We start from the raw sequence: 19,608 nt of genomic DNA on the forward strand, positions 1-19,608 counted from the left end.
ATGCATAATATCTTCGAACATAATCTGAATTCACAGGATTTTCTAACTCAACGCCATCCATATTAGTCAAAAGTAGAGCTTCTCTTGAAAAAGCTTTTTTCACTACGAATGAACTTCATAATTAGGAGTCCATTTTCCTCAATGATCTTTTTGAAACAAAAGTATTCTTTTTAATATCAAATCTCCCTCTAAAAAGCTTTAGGGATGCACTTTCTTATTATATGCTCGCATTAGTCTTCTTTGGTAAAGTTGCCCTCCACAACAAAGGTGTCAAAAGCTAGGGATAAACAAGCACCACATGACAAAATAAAATGCTGGAGGCCAGGGATAAACAAGCACCATCACAGCAAAAATAAGACTCTGAGGTCCAAGGATAAACAAGCACCTCCACAACAGAAAGTGTCAAAGGCTAGAGATAAACGAGCGCCACATGACAAAATGAAACACTGGAGGCTAGGGATAAACAAGCGCCATCACAGCAAAAATAAAATGTTGGAGGCTAGGGATAAACAAGTACCTTCACAACAAGAAGTGTGAAAGGTCAGGGATAAACAAGCGTCACATGACAAAATAAAATGCTAGAACTAGGGATAAACAAGTGCATCATAGCTAAAAACAAAAAGATAAATGTTATTCATGAATGCATGTATGTATGTACATACTATGACATGCTTATTTTAATAGTTTTCTTTTTTTAAACATTCTCTAGATTCTTTTCAAAAGAAGAAAACGAGTCAAAGCATACAAAATAGGTGGTTTACTTTTTCCCAAAACTAGCTATTAGGTATCATGAACTTGAGCCGTAATCGATTCTAAATTGCCTTGAAAATCTCCTTAGAGTGATTATTTAACCAAATAAAACACCATCTCTAGTCGTTAAGACCGATGGTAAATAAGTAAGTCTATAAAAGTCAGTAATCTTGTAACTTAGATCTTGATCTTAAAGTCCTTCAATCTTGAAACTCTTCATAAATGAAAAACTATAATGGGTCTTATAATCTTGAAAGAGTGAATTTTCTTAGAATTGGCTCTCTTATGCAAGTAATAGTGACAAATATCCTATACTTTGCAATGCAGTCTTACTCAGATGGACGATACTTGGACTTCGATAAAGAAAGCTAGTCTCCCCTATATATTAAATTAGGGGAGACTACCCAATATGGTCTTTAATAAAAATAGGAAAACTCCTGTTAAATTCATTTTACGAGCAAACTAATGATTATTAGATATCTTACAACTTAGTCACTTCTAAAATAAAGATTTTGACTTGTTAGTTGAATAATCCTCTTGTTCTCTATTTCAACGTCTCAAGCACAACATATTTTAATTCCTCTTCTCATGAATAAGAGATGGAGATTTGAAATCCAACCTTAATTTGATGTCAAAGTCTTCAATAATATCATATATTTTCTTTCATGTTAGACAAATAGGGAGGATAAATATAATATTGAAAAAGCATTTAAACCAATAATCCATTTTATTTTGGAGAATAGAACACATGCGACTGTCAAGATGTCATCCAATTCAACAAGACATTAAAAGGTGTGCCTGTTATAAAGGTCTTGCCCTATTCCAATAGAAAATAATCTCCGATTTCTCTTGCAGTCTTAGGTAGTTCTTTTTTCCAATTGAGATGCTCCAAATTTTGCAAGAAGGGAGAAACCAACTCATCAGATTGAATTGCACTACTAAAGACGATAGGGTCAAATGCTTTGTTGTCATTTCTTTGCTTCATTTATTTGACTTTTCCTCTTCATAGATCACCTGTTTAAATGATGGTAGTGACACATGGCTGATAATGCTCTACCCCGAGCTGACCTCATGCACTTCATCTTTTCATTTAGTGGGATTGCTTTTAATGATGCTAACTTCTACTTCTGCATCCTTTGTAATCCTTTCCCTTTTAAAATTCGCTTACAAGTCTTTCTCTCATTGTCATAATGTAAAGGGTATTTTATAGTAGTATGTAGCATTCATAACACTTATAAAACACTAGTGACATTAATATCCTTACTCAATCAACTGAAGGTTGCCCCTGATCGACTATCTTTACATCTTTAGGCATATTCCTTAAAAGTGTCCAATGCCTCATTTTTTATAAACTGGAGATTAAAACGGTATTAAGCCAAATTAATAATTTCCTTGTGCTATTTCAAGACTTGTGCACTTGAGAGATATCCAACTACATGTACCAATGAGTAATTGAGCCAATTAGCCTATCTTTTTATGAACAACTAATTGGCGCACTAGAACATCTCAACTAGGTTGACACCTTCGTAGCACCCTCATCATACCTCATACCTAATAAAGAATACATTCCTTATCACGAGATCACATAGTATTAAATTAGGTGTTCTTGAAAGTGGAGAAAAAATTTGTCATCCTGGAAGTGGACCGACATCCTTCAGTCGTACATGATGAAATGACTGTTAAGGTAGTCGCCCCCATTATACTTTCCAAATTTTGGCATCTTCAACTTGGGTGGAGTAACGAATGACATCTAAGACTAGACATAGTTGTGTCACCTCAATGTCTTCATAAATGTTCTTTTCCTCTATTATACACAATCTTTCTTCTAGAAACTTTGGTATAATCTTCCTTCGAGATTTGTGTCTTCAAAGGTCTTCTTATCGATATTCTCATTTGTTGTAGAGACTAAGTCATTCAAATGGCTTGTTTATGGTGGAGCTTGACCACAATCTTGTATCAGGTATGCCGTCCAGTCTACCAATGACAAACCTAATAGCTTTTTAAAAGTAAGAGCATGTGGGTGAGGAGAAACATCATCTGGAGCTTGGTTCTAAACCAATTTCACTTGTTTGAATGCCCCTGCTACTGGTCTATCTTTAACTTAAGTGAGGGACTTTAAAACCTTTGCTACTTGTCCTTTTAACACTTTGACACATCCTTTCTGATTACTTGCACTTGGTTGGGGAACTCTTCCATGACTTCGACCAATAATGAATGAGGGGTGAAATCTTTTGAACTATTTGTAAAAACTTTGACTATTTTAATCTTTCTAAAGAGAGAGAATGGTAAAATTATTTGAAGTTATTTACTAGCGTGAGATTTACGCATGTGAAATTTCATCTACAATGCAACAATCATCATTCTAAAGTGAATAAAATTTACTAATATTTTCAAGAAGAAATAGTTAAATGCTATGACTAATGAGATTTTTAAACAAAATACTAGCCAACAGTTTATAACATACATACAAGTACTGTTTATAAACTTATGATTGTAATGCATCATGATGAAATGACTCTTAGTGTTAGATCGTGCAAGTAAAAAGATATAATGATGGAATAAGAGCATAGTATAATACTATCCATGATATATTTTTTTTTCTAACAAAAACTTTTCCTTTTGGTGCAAACTTCCACTCTTTATTTTATAGTTGCAAAAAGTCAATAACATTAAAACATTAGTAGTTATTTATTAAATAAGACAAAAAAAAAACTTAATAATAGTGTAACTTCTTATAAAGAAATCACAATTTTTAACAAGATAAAATGGATAACAATGTGGTTATATGAGATAAAAAAAAGTTAATACACAAAACTGACAAAAGTTTTACGAAACCATCTAAATTAATTATTTACTCTAAACATATAGTGATTTAAGAGCTTCTCTCTTTTGATTAATTAGTCAAATTTGTTGGCTGTGATCAAGTATGTAATGACCCAACTCCTTATACTAAGTCGAAGCCATTACTAATTTAAAAGATAAATAAAATTTGTAAAATTTAGGTAAAAATAAAACAAAACCTCAAAATTTTCATTTAAAAGCATAAACAAATGTGATTAGAGATAAGTACAAAAATAAAATCTTAACTTGGGCCCTATCTAGTTTTAAAGAAATAAAATAACAAATAAAGAATAAAATAAAATGCAAACATTAAAATCTGAACAATGACATAAAGCGGAAGCAAAAGATCCCTATGGCTCGCCACGATCACTTCTGGTCACTCGCCAGCTTGCCTTTGCTCTTATCTCTGCCTCTGACTGAAAAATAGAAATGGAAAGAGTGAGTTTAAAATACTCAGTAAGGGGCCCACTACTAGTCCTGCTAGGTGCCTGTTAACTTCCTATTAGAGTCTTGAAAAGTGGTACCCAAGAACTGGCACGTTCCCGAACACGTGCAACATGTGATCTTGGAGGAACATAACTGGTCTTCGGTGATCCTAAAGGAACACTCAGGATAAACTGGTCCGTAGTGTACTCGGATGAAACACTGGGCTGCGAGCGATCCCGTCAAATCACTCGAATCATGTCTATGTTAATGCCAGACTGACGATCCCATCGGACTGCGGAGTCCTAAAAAGGTGGTGATCCAGAAGGACACCCATGCAGGTACGACTCTAATAGGATAAGCTAACATACACCCTAACCATAACATACACGTAACAAATCATCATCACATCATCAAGTCATACCATATCATCATGTCATATCATATCATCATTAAATTGTCATGCCGTTATGCAATCTAATCATCAATATACATAACTAAAAATACATGTGATCTCTTAATTCCACTCATAGGTCTAGTAGTAGAATCTCTTACCTGGAGATTAGATCAATCAAAATTTAACAGTAAAATCACGCCTTCCAAGCAGCGATGTCCTAAATAGTTATAAAAACTAAATTTAATAATTTAACCTTTAAAGAATTAAGGGTCCAAAAATCCATTTGAAGTAACTTACCCAAGATCAAGGCCTAACTTGGTTTAGACTTAGTTGGACAAATTCCCAGCTCGGCTTCCAGTTAACTATAGTCAATTTAATCCAACAATTAACTTAGTTAAGGTCAAAATAAACCTTAGCTGGGTAGACTAAACCAAATCAAGCATACCAAGGCTTACCAAGAAAAATGGGTCAAAAATAGGGTTAAAAGAAGCTTGGCAGCTCAACTGGCTTGACTGGAGAGGGAAAACCGACTGGCAGCTCAGCTGGAGGAAGGGACTAGCTAGTCGACTCAACTAAGGACTCGCGTGTGGCTCCACTCGGGTAGACTCTAGGCACGACTCAGCAAAACAACGCACGTGCGGCTCGACTTGACACTTGCGGGCGGTTGGAGGCACAACTCACACACGCGGCTCGAACGGCTCAAGCGTCTGTTGTCAGGTTGACTCGGGTTACGCCTGCTGATGGTTCGTTGACAGATAAGACCAACGACGAAGACGGCGACGATGTTGCTACTGCAAGCCGGACGACTCGATTCGCTGCGAACGACTGAAGACGGAGGCGATGGCTGACGGAGCGTTGTCGTGCGTGATGTGCTCCACGTGACGGCTGACGCTTGCGCACGGTTCGATTATGATGGCAGCGCGACTTCAAACGACGGAGGCGACGCGCCTGATGAAGTCGATCAGCTCGGACTGACGGCGGTTGCGACGACGGTGGCAGTTTGCAAGAGGGGGTGGCGACGGCGGGATTAGGGTTAGGGTTTTCTCCTTTTCTTTCCTTTTTTTTCCAATGAAGGAGATAACACAACTTCCTATGCCATATTTAAACAAAATAATAGCATTAATTATTATTTTTCTTTTCCTTTTCCTCTTTCTCCAGACTCAACCAAATAAAACAAATTTTCTCTCCTCATTTAAAACCCACCAAATCTCCCTTTTTATCTTCTTTTTTTCCCAAATAAATCACATAATCTCTCTTCTCAACCAACCAATCATCTTTATCTTATCAAACTATATTTTCATAAATCATTACATTATTCTCACAATACAATTATTAAGTCCCTAAGTCCAAAAATATCCCCAAACATACATAACCAAAACAAATTAAACATAAATTTCAACTTAACAAAAATTTGATATTTTCAGTTATTCAATAGAATCAAATCTCCATAAGATAAAATCTTCAACATTTAAATAACACCCAAAATCTCAAAATTATACTTAAGATAATAAAATTAAATTCCTAAATTTTGGGGCGTTACAAAGTAAAATGTCAAATTTACTTTAAGAAAATTGAAAAAAAAAAAGTGAAATCTTTTCATTATTTTCTTTGATTGATTTTTTACTTGGAAATATTTGCCTCTTTTAATATAACTTTCAAAATATTAAAACTTTATAAAAAAGATAATATGCACGTTGTTTCACACAAATAAATTGAAGAAACAAAAATGAAAGTTATAGGTTTTTTTTACCAATTTTTTTTTTATACTTTGATCATATTTTTTAGCATTTCAAATAATCGTTCTCAAAATTTTAATTTTTAAGGCTAATGTTATTTAATTCTAACATGTGTTTTCTTTAATCTATTTTCGCTTGCTCTGCAGTCCTATACATTTCCATTATCTTACCTAGCCTCGTCTTTCATATGATGAAAGCGATAGCTTTCTAGTAGTCTAGTCCGAAAAGATTTGGATGCCCGACCTAGCAATTTAATCAGATATTCTGATATAAAGTAGTCTTCCAAAACCGAGACAACAAGATAGAGAGAATCCACATATACTAATTTTGAAGGCTACCTTTATGGTTTAGTCTTCATTAGAAAAAGGAAGGTTGAGATCCTATTATTCCACATATTAGGATTACTCAATGGGTCTGGGTCTTTCACTAATGCTTTTCGTACTCATTTACTAGGAATGTTCGTTCTCTCATTTTGCCTTATCATTCTTCTACTCTATCGCTAGGCGGTGAGGCTATCCTACTTTATACTGAATTCTACTATTGAAAAGAATCTCTTTGCCCCTACCATGGAGGCTTTTGTCCCGAGAAAGATTGGTCGAGTTTTGAGTGATCACTCTTCGTACTTCTTTTGATATGAGAAATACCTGTCTCGTGAGGATAGACTTTCTCAATTGGATCTTTTCTTCCAGACTTGGTGAGCCTATTGCAGCTTTGCACCCTAGAGTGGGATTCGAAAGAGAGAATTCTAACTCTGCCTGCTTATTCACATAGTGGAAATTTTCATGGATTTAACCTCAAACCTCTTTGAGATGGGATGGGCACTTGACCTTTCGTCTCGAGTTTCCAATTTTAGTCTCTCATCCATTACAAAAAGGAAGAAATCAAGAACCTAAATAACCTATGGAAGAAGACGAGAGAAGAAATAAAGAGCTCAATGAGAGGAGCGAAAGCAGCTCGACTATAAGGAGATGACATTTGATTATTGCTTGGATTATTCCTTATTTCTATATGAGTCCCACTGAAAGTCTCAAGGAAGAAAGATCAAGGGAGCGCAAATCTGACTCTGGTATAAAGTTCTTTTCTTGTCTTTGGATAACGAGAAGGAAGAAAAAAGAAATACAAGAGGGAGTGACGAATAGGGGGAATCAACTCATTCTACTAGGGAATTAGACTGGCACGAGAAGAAAATGAATTGGGCTTAGACAGAGGGCATATACATATACAAAATTAGATGTGGGGACGAGAGAATAAGATAAGCGAGAAGAGAGAGAATGCTACCCTGAACTCACTCTTACAGACATGGGGAATTCCTAGCTCATGATCCGAGAGAGAGGTATTATAAATTCAAAGGATAAGACAGATTCAAGTTTTTGGCTTTCCATTTCCTCTAGAAGAACTTTCTACTCCATTCTTCCTCTCCCCTTCACAGATCGATTTTTATGGTCACCCAATCTGCCTATCTAACGAGAAAGGAGAGCAAAGTTGCCTAAGGAGAATTGGCTTGTCAGCCTAGCCGGCCTGGAAGTGAGCTCCCTACTCGCGAAGGCCCCATTCCCATGGTTCCCCTTATTCATTTTTTTTTAAAATAGATTTTCGGTCTCTTTATTTTTATTTTGGGATCTCCTCAATATTTCTAATTTTATTTCATAGAAATTCCCCTATTTCTACTAGAGGAAACCTGCAAAGGACATAAATTTTCTGGTCTTGCACATTTAGTACATTGGCTAGCTATTGCTTTCTGTCTAAGCTAAGGGTGGAGGTAGGAGAGTAGTCCTTTTCTAGAGGAAGGAAAGGAATGAAATGAAAGGAGTAAAGACAAAAGGTAGGGGCTAAGAGGTTGATGGCTATTATGCCTCTTCCTCTTGAGAAGATTTGTCTTCTAGCTCAAAATAATCAGCTTAGGATTGCGTGGTATGTATATTTCTTATTCTTTTTTCCCCTAATCTATAACCATAGAAAAAGAATTCAAAAGCAGTTACGTGGGCCCTTTATATGTCATGAAGGCAATAGAAAGAAAGTCAAGCGGTGTCTACCCTATGGAAAATTTGTTAATTCCTTTAACTCCTATTCGAATTCGATTCTTGAAGAATGAGAGCTCTTAGTGAAATAGTGGTATGGTCTCAGTCTGACCAGGAAAATACAGCAAGTGTGAAGCTAGAGTGAGCTTTCTCTTTAGGTTGGAATCAGTACATCCTTAATATGTGAGGGGACGGTCTGGTCGTATTTCCTTCTAGTTCCTTCTTCCTTTCAACTCCTGCTTCTTTCTTCATTCACTTTTTTTGCAACCAATTCGAGTACTTTTTCCTCTACTCCCCTATCCAGTTTCAGTCTTTTCCATATAATCTGGTCCAAGCTAGGAAATCAGCCAAGGTCCTTCTTCATCTTCATCTTTTTTTTTTTCCGTCTTAGTCAAAATAGATTATCACCTTTTTTTTCTTGGGTCAGCCAAGTGAGACTTGTGTATCAGTCCTTCGCCCTTTCTTAGCCAGCAAATACGACACCACACACTTTGAACGACTGTATGAGTGGGATCATAGGTTGACTTAGAAAGGTTTACCTTTTTTTTCAAAGGAAGAGAGAAAGAGATCGCCGATACAATAACTTGCTTTTACTAATAAAGAACTGGTAGTCAACTGAATTTTTCTCTTTCTGACGGAGTGATCTTTTTCTAAAAAAGGAAATGGTAGCCTAGCCTAGATTTAGGCTACCCGAGCTATTCTTCCCTTCCTCTTAGTTTACAGGTTTCCTTTCGTCTTTCCAAATTGAGATTGGCTTGGTACTTTGCAATCTCAAGATATTTGGTCAAGATCTTTTACCTATTCTCGTGATAGATAAGGCATCTTTTAGCTACAGTCTTCAGCCTCGAACCAATAGAATATTTTTTCTCACGGGCATCATATTGATTTTCTTCCACAATCCTATTTTCTCAGTCTTCTTCTTAGCCCCACCTGTGATTTTCCTTCTGACTTCTCAGCCAATCCTTTTCAAATATTTTAAAAGAAGGAAGTAGAATGTCCGCAAGCCATTGCAAGCCTGGGCAAGGTATCCTATTCACCTAGGACAAAGCGGAGGCATTAAGCAGCCTTGTATGAGGCAAGTTGGACTAGGGATTAGATAGTTGCAAGAGTCAAAGGGGACTTGAGATATCCCATGACATGCCTCATCTCTCCTAAGTCAGGAGTATTCCGCTATCTTACTATATCACCTTCCAAGACAAAGCATATTGGGTATTATTAGCATATACTCGATCTATTAGATATATCTTAATAGAATAGACGCATATATCAGAGTAATAACCATCTCCTTGACTAATCATTAGGAGTCAGAAAAAGGGAATAGAGAGTAGAAAAATCCCAAGGCAAAGCCAAGATGTCGTGAATAGAGATTTTAGGTAAAGTATTAGAAAAGAGAAGTCTAGATGTGGAAGATAAAAGAGAAAAAAGAATGAAAGAAGGTAGAGAGACCAAAGAGGCAAATTCTTAGGAGATTTTGAGCATAAGAAGAATGAGAAAGAAGATAGAGAATCATAGGTAAATATAAACACTTTGGCTTTGATTCCTTTCTCCTTCCTCTAACTACAATCTTCTAAATATCAAAATTAGATTCTTTGCCAGTTACCAAAGATCTATTCCTAAACGAATTGATTGAGTCTAGAAGTATGGAAATTCATGAGGTTTTGACTTTATCTAGATACCATTGAAGGATCAAATAGTTAAGAATTAATATATTCCCACTACGGAAAAGAAAACCTCATTCCATTTTGATATAATACCTTACCAGATGATACAAATATCATGATTCCTATCTCTCATTCAAATCTTTTGAATCATAGCAGATAAGTAGGAAGATTTAGTGAGGCATAGCCTTGCCAAGGATACCAATTGGAGAATCGTCTTGATTCCTTTTGTAGTAATCTTCAAGAAATGGGAAGGGTAGATATATTATAGAGGATTGAGTTAAAGAATGAATTCAGTCTAATTCCATCTTCTTAAATTCTTTTAGCCTTGTTCATTATTTTTTGAATCTACCTATCATTTCTAATAATGGATATAATAAGATAGCCTTGCCAAGGATATCATTTCTAGATTTTTGACAGTGTCATGCCCTTCGACCGTAATAAGGCAGGTGCGGCTTACTAAAGCAAAGGGCAGACACCAATGAGAGTATTCTCAAGTCCTGTGAGTGAGGAGAGGGGGACAAAGTAGCGAGACTAAAAGGAGAGGGTCATGTGCCTGCATTAGGAATTGAGTTCTTTACGAATTCCTTCAACAACTCAAAGCTAGTCTTCTTGAGCAGCTGAATAGCCTTCACCTATCTTAATGGAATAGTTTCCAATCTTGACAAAGAGCTCTCACTGGTCTAAGATGAGAAAAGTGAGGGAAATGGAAATCCAGACTCCTAATCAACTCAGATTGGGAAGATCATTTGCAGGACGTCACCATGAAAAAAGTAGGACCACATTCGCTTTCGATCATGACCTCATTCTTCTTTTCTATTAAGAAGAACTTTCGATACCCTTCTCTTTCGAAAATGGGTGTGTCCCTATCGAAATCTAGAATGAAGCAAAAGAATGCAAGACTTTCTATCATCAGATATTTCCAAATTCTTAGAGGAAAAACTCTCGCTTGGAAATAGCGAGAATAGGAATGAAATAACGATACTAGAAAAGGTATTAGAATGAAAGAGAGTTTCCCACGGAGCAGTTATCTCGCTTTCTATCTTTCTTCAGAGTCTATCCTTTCATCTGCTGACATTCTGCCTGAATCTTTGGTTGAAAGAATCGACATTAAAAGGCAAACTTTCCGTCGCTTCGCTTCGTGCCTTGCTTATCCTTTTTCTATACTGCATGCTGGCCAATCATAGATAGTAGTCACTTATTTCATTCTAGCTAATTAAACTACCATGGACGTGTTCAAACTACTAAAGCTCGTAGGAATAGTTCAAGAAGCGTATGTTTGGAGTCCTTTCACTTGAAACTCAAGGGCTCCTTCAAGAATAAGGAATAAGTCATTTCGCTTGAAACTCCTAGCGGAGTCTCTCCTTTATGTTTGGAGTCGAGTTATTTCAAAAAAGAAAGGGCTCCCACCTAATAAGGATAATTACTTTCGCTTCGCCCCTCTCCTCATCATTTGGAGTTGTGTTATTTCATAATGCACTCATACCTAAGAATAATAAGGGATAGTGACTTTCGCTCTCAAATTCTTCGATAATTCTTTGATTCTTAATTTTGAGTTGAGTTATTTCATAATGCACTCTGAACAGTCGGTTTGCTTTGTGCCTTACGGAGCCTCGCTTTTGTTCAATTATAAATAAATAACCATTTTTGATGGAGATTTGTAGCATCATTCAAGTAAATACAGGTTGAGATCGTAGAAAGATGAGCTTGTGATATAGCTACACCTAATTCCAAACCGGTTAATGCAAGAACAATAAATAAAGGACCAGGATCTCTTATGAAATAGAGAAGATTATTCATACATAGCATAGTCCAAGCAGACCCACTTAAAATCTTTACTGAACTATGACCGGCCATGATATTAGCAAATAAATGTATTCATGAGCTTAATGCGCGAAAACAATAAGGGATTAGCTCAAGGAGTATTAAAAAAGGTGCTAATGGTAGTGAAACTCTTGCGGGTAATAAAAAACTGAAAAAATGAAGCCAATTTCTTTGAAATCCCACTATAGTAATAGCAATAAAAAGAGAAAACGAGAGACCCAAAGTAATGAGAAAATGACTTGTCAATCTGAAGCTATAAGGTATCATACCCTGGGGATTACGAAATAACAAAAAGTCAAAGTGACTGAGATGCGAGGGAAAAACTTTTCTTTCACATTTTCGGAAAGACCACCTATCTGTTCATTTACCAAGTTCGGGACAAAATCATAAATAAGCGTTACCAAGGATTGCCAAGCATTTGGTACTGAGTTTTCTCCTCCATTTTAGTAACAAAATGAAGCAGAAGTAGGACTGAACTGAGAGTTAGCAGCATAAACAAAGAAGGATTTGTGAATAAGAAATAAAAGTTTCCTATATGCATAAAAATCAATGGGAGAATGGAAAATTGCTCAAGTGGGCTGTTGGGTGTCAGAGTCAGAAACACTTTTCATTTCATCCCTGTAGTTCTGCTTCTTTCAAGAAAAATGAAGAAAGACTTGTCGAAAATCGCAGTTTGGGTTGGTCCAACCAATTAAGAAAGGCATGGGATGGACATTGCTTGAGATAAGTCAAGAATAATCTATATATATAGAGACACTTTTTTTTAAGAAGAGTTAGAGTCATAAGGTTCATTGTGAGCCCCAACGTCAGAGGAATGAGCATTTTTGGGACTAGCCCGCTTCCCATACTCGACTCAGGCTATTGTTCGGTCCTTTTGAATGTGGAATCCTTTTTTCTAGTGGAATGACAAACGAACTCATATTTCATTTAGCCTCCTTCTCTCCTTTTAGTCGAGCCCTTGTTCATCAATTCAGCTTGAATCTTGGACTCCTTTCAGTCGAGCCTCCTCTTTCAAGTCTAGTGACTTTCTTTTTCTCAAATTCTTTGAGCATTCGAACCACTCTGAAGGAATCTAAATTCCATATGAACCTGTCATTCGGACTAATTAAGCTACGTAGAACCAGTTCAGATAGAGGTGGAGTAGAAGTTGAAATTAATAAGGACAATTCAATTACTCCAAAGGAGTTCTAGAGGTCTCGACTGAATCAATGAATAAAGTCAAAGAATTCTCGAAGAATTTGAGCTTTGAATTCCACAGGTTCATATGGACAAATCAAAAGCTCCAGATGAGGTACGGAAGTAGCTCAACCATAGGAAGAGGGACGACTTTCTAATGTTCAAGATGTGAGATTGAAACCTTTTCGATCGGAATACGAATTTGAGATAAAAAAGGCCATCATTAGAGCAAACAATGCAATAGCTTCAGTTAGAGCAAAGCCCAAAATTGCATAACCAAATGATTGTTTAGCCAATGATGGATTTCGGGCCACATAATGGATCAAAGAACTGAAGATGTTTCCAATACTAATAATAGCTCTCGTTGAAGCAATTGTAGCAGTTCCCGCACCCATTGATTTTGTACCTTCTAACATCTTAAATTCTTTGATCCTCACACTTTTTGATTGAAAAAAAAAGATGAAAAGACAACCATGAGGCAAGGAAGAAGAAGAAAATCAAGCCTGAAGAAGAGACAAAAGTGGAATCAACTCCAAGCCTATCAAGGCAATGAACAAGGGCTCACATTAAGCTATCACCTAGACCATACATAAGAGAAGAAAGTTTAGTCAGAAAGTGAATATAGTATTTTGACTTCTCAGACATTAGAGAGAAAGTTGGCCTCAATGAGAATAAAGTCAAAGACTTTGAGTGGAAATGACTAATTTCAGAAAGAGGTTAGAACTCAACCGCCTCAATGAACAAGGGCTTCTCATCCGTGAAAACATTCCTCTTTACCACTACGTGGGGGCTTCCAAAGGAAAAGTCAAAATATGAGATTGAACCACTATCTTTCTCGTTTTTTACTCTAAAATCAATATAGAAAAGAGGATGGGAAGAAGCTGAAAGGTAGGGTAGGCGCCAACTAGGATCAGTCCGAGGACAAAGGAAAGGGTTGAAGAAGCTTAATGAGGCATCGACTGCTCGTACAGGACACACCCTGCCTTTGAAGTCGCCCTTGGTCTTGGTGAGACCTTTAGGAAGAGGCAAAAGGTGAGACTGGAGAGGCACCCCTTTCTCTCTTACTGTAATGAGAGCAAGACCATGTGCTCGTTATTCCACTCCACTCGATATTCCATGTAGAAGGACCTCGTTATTCCACTCCACTCGATATTCCACGTAGAAGGAGTTAAATGAAATCAAAAGTCCTTATTCTTACAAGGCTTAAAGAATTTGAGAAATGCGACTTCTTCATTGAGGACCCCTTTTAGTGTGAAATTTCACGAGTCCATATTCCTTTTCATGACTCCTTCAGAGGTCTCGACCGAATCAATGAATAAAGGCTAAAAAAGAAGCGAAAACCTACGAAACCCACTAAATTCAAGGTTTGAATTGAAAGCCACGTAGCGAATAAAAAGGAAAAGGTTTTCAGACTACGACTGAAGACGGACGGAAGTAGCTCGCCCATAGGAAGAGGGAGTGGGATAATCAAGAAGAAAGCTCCTTCGTAGTATCCACTGAAAGTAGAAAATCAATGAGGCCTCCGCTCAAATTCTTTGAGCCTACATATTCCCACTTAGCGTTCGGACCTCTTTGATCCACTAAAGAAAAGAGGGAACTAAAACTTCTGTCCGACTATCCACTTTAGGTCCAAGAAATTGGATGGAATAAATCAGTCCAAGGTGGAGTAGGAGTTGAGAAGAATGATCGAAGGAGTTCTATAGGGGAAAAAAGCAATGTTTTCACAGATTAAAAGGAGAGGCTTTGCAAGACACATGAAATGAGAAAGATCATCTTTCGGTCAGTCTTCTTTCTCATTCTTTTTGTTGTTTGATGAGAGTACTCAAAGCATCATCATTCAGACATCTTTCTGTTAGTCTTCTATCTTTCTCTTTCCCGCTCCATCTTTCGCTTCTCTTTCTCTTTCATTCTCTCTTTCTCTGTCTGCTTTTCCCGTCCTACGGCATCAAAATAGAATATGATCCTTCCACTACCTTGTTCATTGATGTCTTTGATTTCGACTTTTATGAGGGATTATAGTTTAATTGGTTGAAATGTACTGCTCATAACGGTGATATTGTAGGTTCAAGCCTTACTAAGCCTACGACCCCTTATCTGAACCCTATTTGTGACGCTTCTTCACCGCCACCCTGCAGATCTCAATGATGCGAGGTGGAACTACACAAGCTGCCCTTTGGTCATGCCTCCTACACTTACCACTCACCTATGCTCTTGTAGCATGCCTCGACAAGACTATCATAATAATACGCGAAGCAGCTGAGCGACTCGACCAAAGAGGAATTTGCGATAGGGAAGGCGTGATTGAGACTGAGAGAAAAAGTCGATGCGAAGGTTCAAATCTTCTCTCTTCGCGAGACGACCCATGAATCTCGAGATAAGAGCGTGGGGTTGGAATGGCTTGAAGACCCTACCGCATTCCAGCCCTGAGGCCTAAAATTGTCTTTTCTCCTCTTTCACCAGTGAGTGGTAAGTTTCCTTTTTCTTTAGGTACCTCTTGGATTTTGAGTTTGTTCCAACAGCTGCCACACGTGAGATCCTAATCATCTTCCTTCCAGTTTTCTTGCCCGCTAGGGGAAGGAAAGTTCAGTGGCTTTTCCTTCTAGGATTGGAGAAGGTCAAACTCTGGGCGGGCTGCCGGGTTTCGCCTATGTTACGATTTCAGAAGATTGAACCTTGTTTGTTCAACCGAAGTCAAGGAGTTCCAAAGCAGGAGGTTATTCAATATTCAATATCGGGACCGCCTCGTCTATGTACTCTAAGCCACTCTTCAAGATGCGTGCGCGATATGAGAAAAAAAGAGTGGGAGGAAGCAAATAATGAAAAGCCAGGGTAGAGCCTCAGAGCCGACCCAAGTGAAGATCGACACTCGATAAGGAGCTGCTTGCAAAAAGGAAAGCCGTGGAGACGGCAGACTCGACAATCAGGCACACCGTGAGGCTGACTTTTATAGCAGACCGGGAGGTTACAATTCCAGTTTTCCTCTTTCAATTTTGGGAGTGAATGTAGGAAGTTCAAACGATGGATCAGGTGTGAAGATGAAAGCAAAGACGTCTTGGGGATCGATAGCGTAGCATTGTGGCCACCACAGTTCAAGCTATGTATGGCTGGCGCACAACCTACTGACTTCTTAGCCAAAAAAAAAAAAGAAAGTCAAAGCAAAGGCTAACTTTAGCATGTCGTATATTCTTTATTTGACTATTCAAGATGAAGGAAGAAAAAAAGAATAGAGTTTCTCATTTTAGTGGAATTCTCAAATTCTTTGAGCCTACATATTCCCACTTAGCGGTCAAACCTCTTTTATCGAAAAAGATGGAACTCAATTCAACTCCTTCGGAGCCTCCGAACGGGTTCGCATCCTCATCCTTTAGTAAGTATAGGTATAGAGATTCAGGCTAGAGAGACTATCTTGTCTTAATCAAAATGAAAAAGATAGAGTGAGACTGGGATTGAGGCTGAAACCTCAACAGACTAAGAGCGGAAATAGCAGCAGCCTTTATCTTTCTATCGATTCTGGTTAAGAGCCCTAACTTTTCCAGATGCTTTAGCCAAGCCTACATCTCAGACTTTTCCATTTCTTTTCGCAAATTCTTTGGTCCTCCCTAGCTTAATTAGGTCTGAAGGACTCTCAGAAACTACTATTGAAAAAGGAAATCGGGTAAGTAAAGGAAGTGAGAAGTTCAAGGAAAAGCTTGAGTATTTTTCAAATCATAAGAGGATATAAGAAGAAAGAAGGAAAAAAGAAGAAAGTCGTCAGTCTGAAGGACTTCTACTACGTCCAAGGTTAAGAAACTTTAAGGAAGGATCAATGAAATATGATTGATGCTTTTTTTCACATTTTCAAACCATTATCCTTTATCAACTTAAATTCTTTGAGCCTGCTTTCCTCTTTCAAACCTACTAAAAAGATTCAAGCCGATTTTCCTTTTTCTTCTTTCTTCTTTAATTATAAGGAGCAAAGAATTTGCGAATGAGTCAGAAATCCATATGAACCTATCCTCCAGCGTGAAGCGAAACGACTATGAAGGAGCCCTTAATTTTTAGAAATAACTCCACTGAAAATTATAAGGATCAAAGAATTATCGAAGAATTTGAGAGTGGAACTCCTTACCGAATTTATGAGAGCCCTTGATTTTTAGAAATAACTCGACTCAAAATAGAGGCTTCGTAGGAGTTGAGAAGAATTTTCAAGCTCATTCCTTCCTTATTCTTTAAATTCAAAGGAGTGGAACTCAGTCAATTCCATATTCACCTCCGGACAAGTCAGAAATCCATATTCATCTTCAAGGTGTAAAGTAGCTCGACTAAGAAGGAGAGGTGAGAATAATTATCTTAGAATTTTCAAGCGAATTCCTTATTCTTCCAATTAGAAGGAGCACATTAAAGAAATAACTCGACTCAAAACGAAAGGAGAGACTCAATGTAATATGAGAATCCTTATCAAAGAATTCTCAAATTCTTTTCGAATTCCACACTAAATGGTTTGAGAAGTGACTTCACAGGTGCGAAGCAGCTCGACTCAAAATAAAAGAAGCGGTTAGGAGAAGAAAGATTCAATCTTAAACTCAAATTCTTTGAGCGTCGGACTTGCTTATATCCATATTAGCTTTCTGACTTTCAAGCTTTCCTTTCAGCGATAAGATACCCTCTTTCAAAAAGCCCTTAATCATCCTCTTTGGAAGAAAGGCTATGCTATGATAGAAGAAATAGAGGCTCTAAAGAAGAAGGAGACTTGGGAACTGATCACCGCTACGTGGGCCTTAGCAAGAGGCAAAGGTAGGGTTGGCTACGGGTGGGTATATACCCTGAAAGACAAAGCTTATGGCTCTATCCAGAGGGCCAGTGTTGTGGCGAAAGGTTTCACACAAACCTATGGCATCGATTATCTCGAGGCCTTTGCTCCTGTGGCCAAATTCCATAAAATTCCATGTCATTCTCTCAGTTGCAGCTAAGAGATCTTGGTCACTGCATCAGCTCGATGTCAAAAATGTCTTTCTTCATGGAGACCTCATGGTAGGTCGATCACATTTCCACCACTTTTAAAGCTCTGGGGGAGGAAGGGAAAGAAAGAAGGTGAAAAAAAGGAAAAAACTTCTCTCAATTGAATCACAAATTCTTTGGTCATTGGTAGCTAAATTTAAAAGAGATATTCAGTTTGGTTACGAGGAAGATGGGTTTCTAGAGAAGGAATGCTGATCATTCCGTCTTCAATAAAAGGAAAGAAGAGGAAAAGTTCTTCTAGTGTACTCAGTTTAAAACTCTCAATTCACATGTCAAATTTAGATATTAGTCAGAAAGGCAACTAGTAAGCAAGTCGAGTAAGACAGATTAAGTCGAGCGAGCTTTCGCTAATACTAATAAGTCCAAGAAAAAGTCAAAATGAGCATAGAGATGATAGACGCTTATCTATAGTGGAGCTTGGTAGTTTTCCTTAAAATCACTACCGATTTCAGAACAGAAAGGTGGTGGTCGAGACGTGTTAATGAAATCCATCCCATGAAACTCTCGTTCATTCTTGGGGTGAATAAATAAAGAAGGTCTCGAACCGCTACGTGTGTTCGGGATCAACCTCAATGAATTATGGCGTCAGGGGCTTGGTATAGATCCGTAGCCTGCTCTAGGTCTTTCACCTCCACTGGGACTAGGCATGGGGAAAAGCTCTCCCTTCCTGGTTCTTCTGTAGTTGGATTCTCCGAAACCACAAGAATCCTTAATTAGAATGGGATTCCAATCCACTACGCGATACCTTTTGAGATAAAGAGAAGAGTTCCTCTTTAGCACAGTACGATAAAAGTTGTAAGCTGTCTTCGGGGGGAGTTCTTGTCTATCCTTGGCCTCTATGGTAGAATTAGTTGGGGGCCTGAGAGGCGGTGGTTTACCTTGTGGCAGATGTCAGCGATTCGAGTCCGCTTATCTCCAACTCTTTCACTTAGCTGATACAAAGAGAGAGAAATCAATTTTTCTGATTCGGCAGCTCGATCTATGATTTCGAATACATAGACGTTGATAAGATCCTTCCATTTAGCAGCATCGCTACGTGGAGATGGCATAGCCTTAAAGTGAAGGGTCAGGTTCAAATGAAGAAAGGCTGGCGGTGGATACCTATGCACCTAGAGACGAGGAAGGGCATAGTTAGCGACGAAATGCTTCGGAGAGTTGCAAATAAGCGTAGATCAGGAGGTCAACCTTTCAAACTGCTGCTGAATCCATGGGCAGGCAAGAGACAACCTGGCGAACTGAAATATCTTAGTAGCCAGAGGAAAAGAAAGCAAAAGTGATTCCCGTAGTAACGACGAGTGAAATGGGAGCAGCCTAAACCGTAAAAATGAGGTTGTGGGAGAGCAATGCAAACGTAGTGCCGCTAGGCAAAGCAATGGAGTGTTGCACCCTAGATGGCGAGAGTTTAGTAGCCGAAAGCATCCCTAGCTTACGCTCTGACCCGAGTAGCATGGGGCACGTGGAATCCCGTGTGAATTAGCAAGGACCACCTTGCAAGCCTCTGACGGGGCTCCTGGCTGACCTATAGTGAAGTAGTACCGTGAGGGAAGGGTGAAAAGAACCCCCATCGGGGAGTGAAATAGAAGATGAAACCATCAGTTTCCAAGTAGTGGGAGGAGACCAGGACTCAGACCACGTACCTATTGAAGAATGAGCCGACGACTCATAGGCAGTGGCTTGGTTAAGGGAACCCACCGGAGCCATAGCGAAAGCGAGTCAGAATGGGGCAATTCTCACTGCTTATGGACCCGAACCTTTCTTCTTCAGGATGCAGCTTGGGTGAAACTAAG

General features: G+C 38.2%; 2 pseudogenes; both read right to left on the reverse strand.

The window, feature by feature from the left end:
- Nucleotides 1-3,759: 3,759 nt before the first annotated feature.
- Nucleotides 3,760-19,608, reverse strand: part of LOC103504475 (pyruvate kinase 2, cytosolic-like) — an 88,465-nt pseudogene continuing 72,616 nt past the window's right edge.
- LOC127150694 (ATP synthase subunit a-like) lies at nt 11,447-13,218 on the reverse strand (annotated as a pseudogene).

This window comes from Cucumis melo, chromosome 8 (genome assembly GCF_025177605.1).
Source record: "Cucumis melo cultivar AY chromosome 8, USDA_Cmelo_AY_1.0, whole genome shotgun sequence".
Lineage (NCBI taxonomy): Eukaryota > Viridiplantae > Streptophyta > Magnoliopsida > Cucurbitales > Cucurbitaceae > Cucumis > Cucumis melo.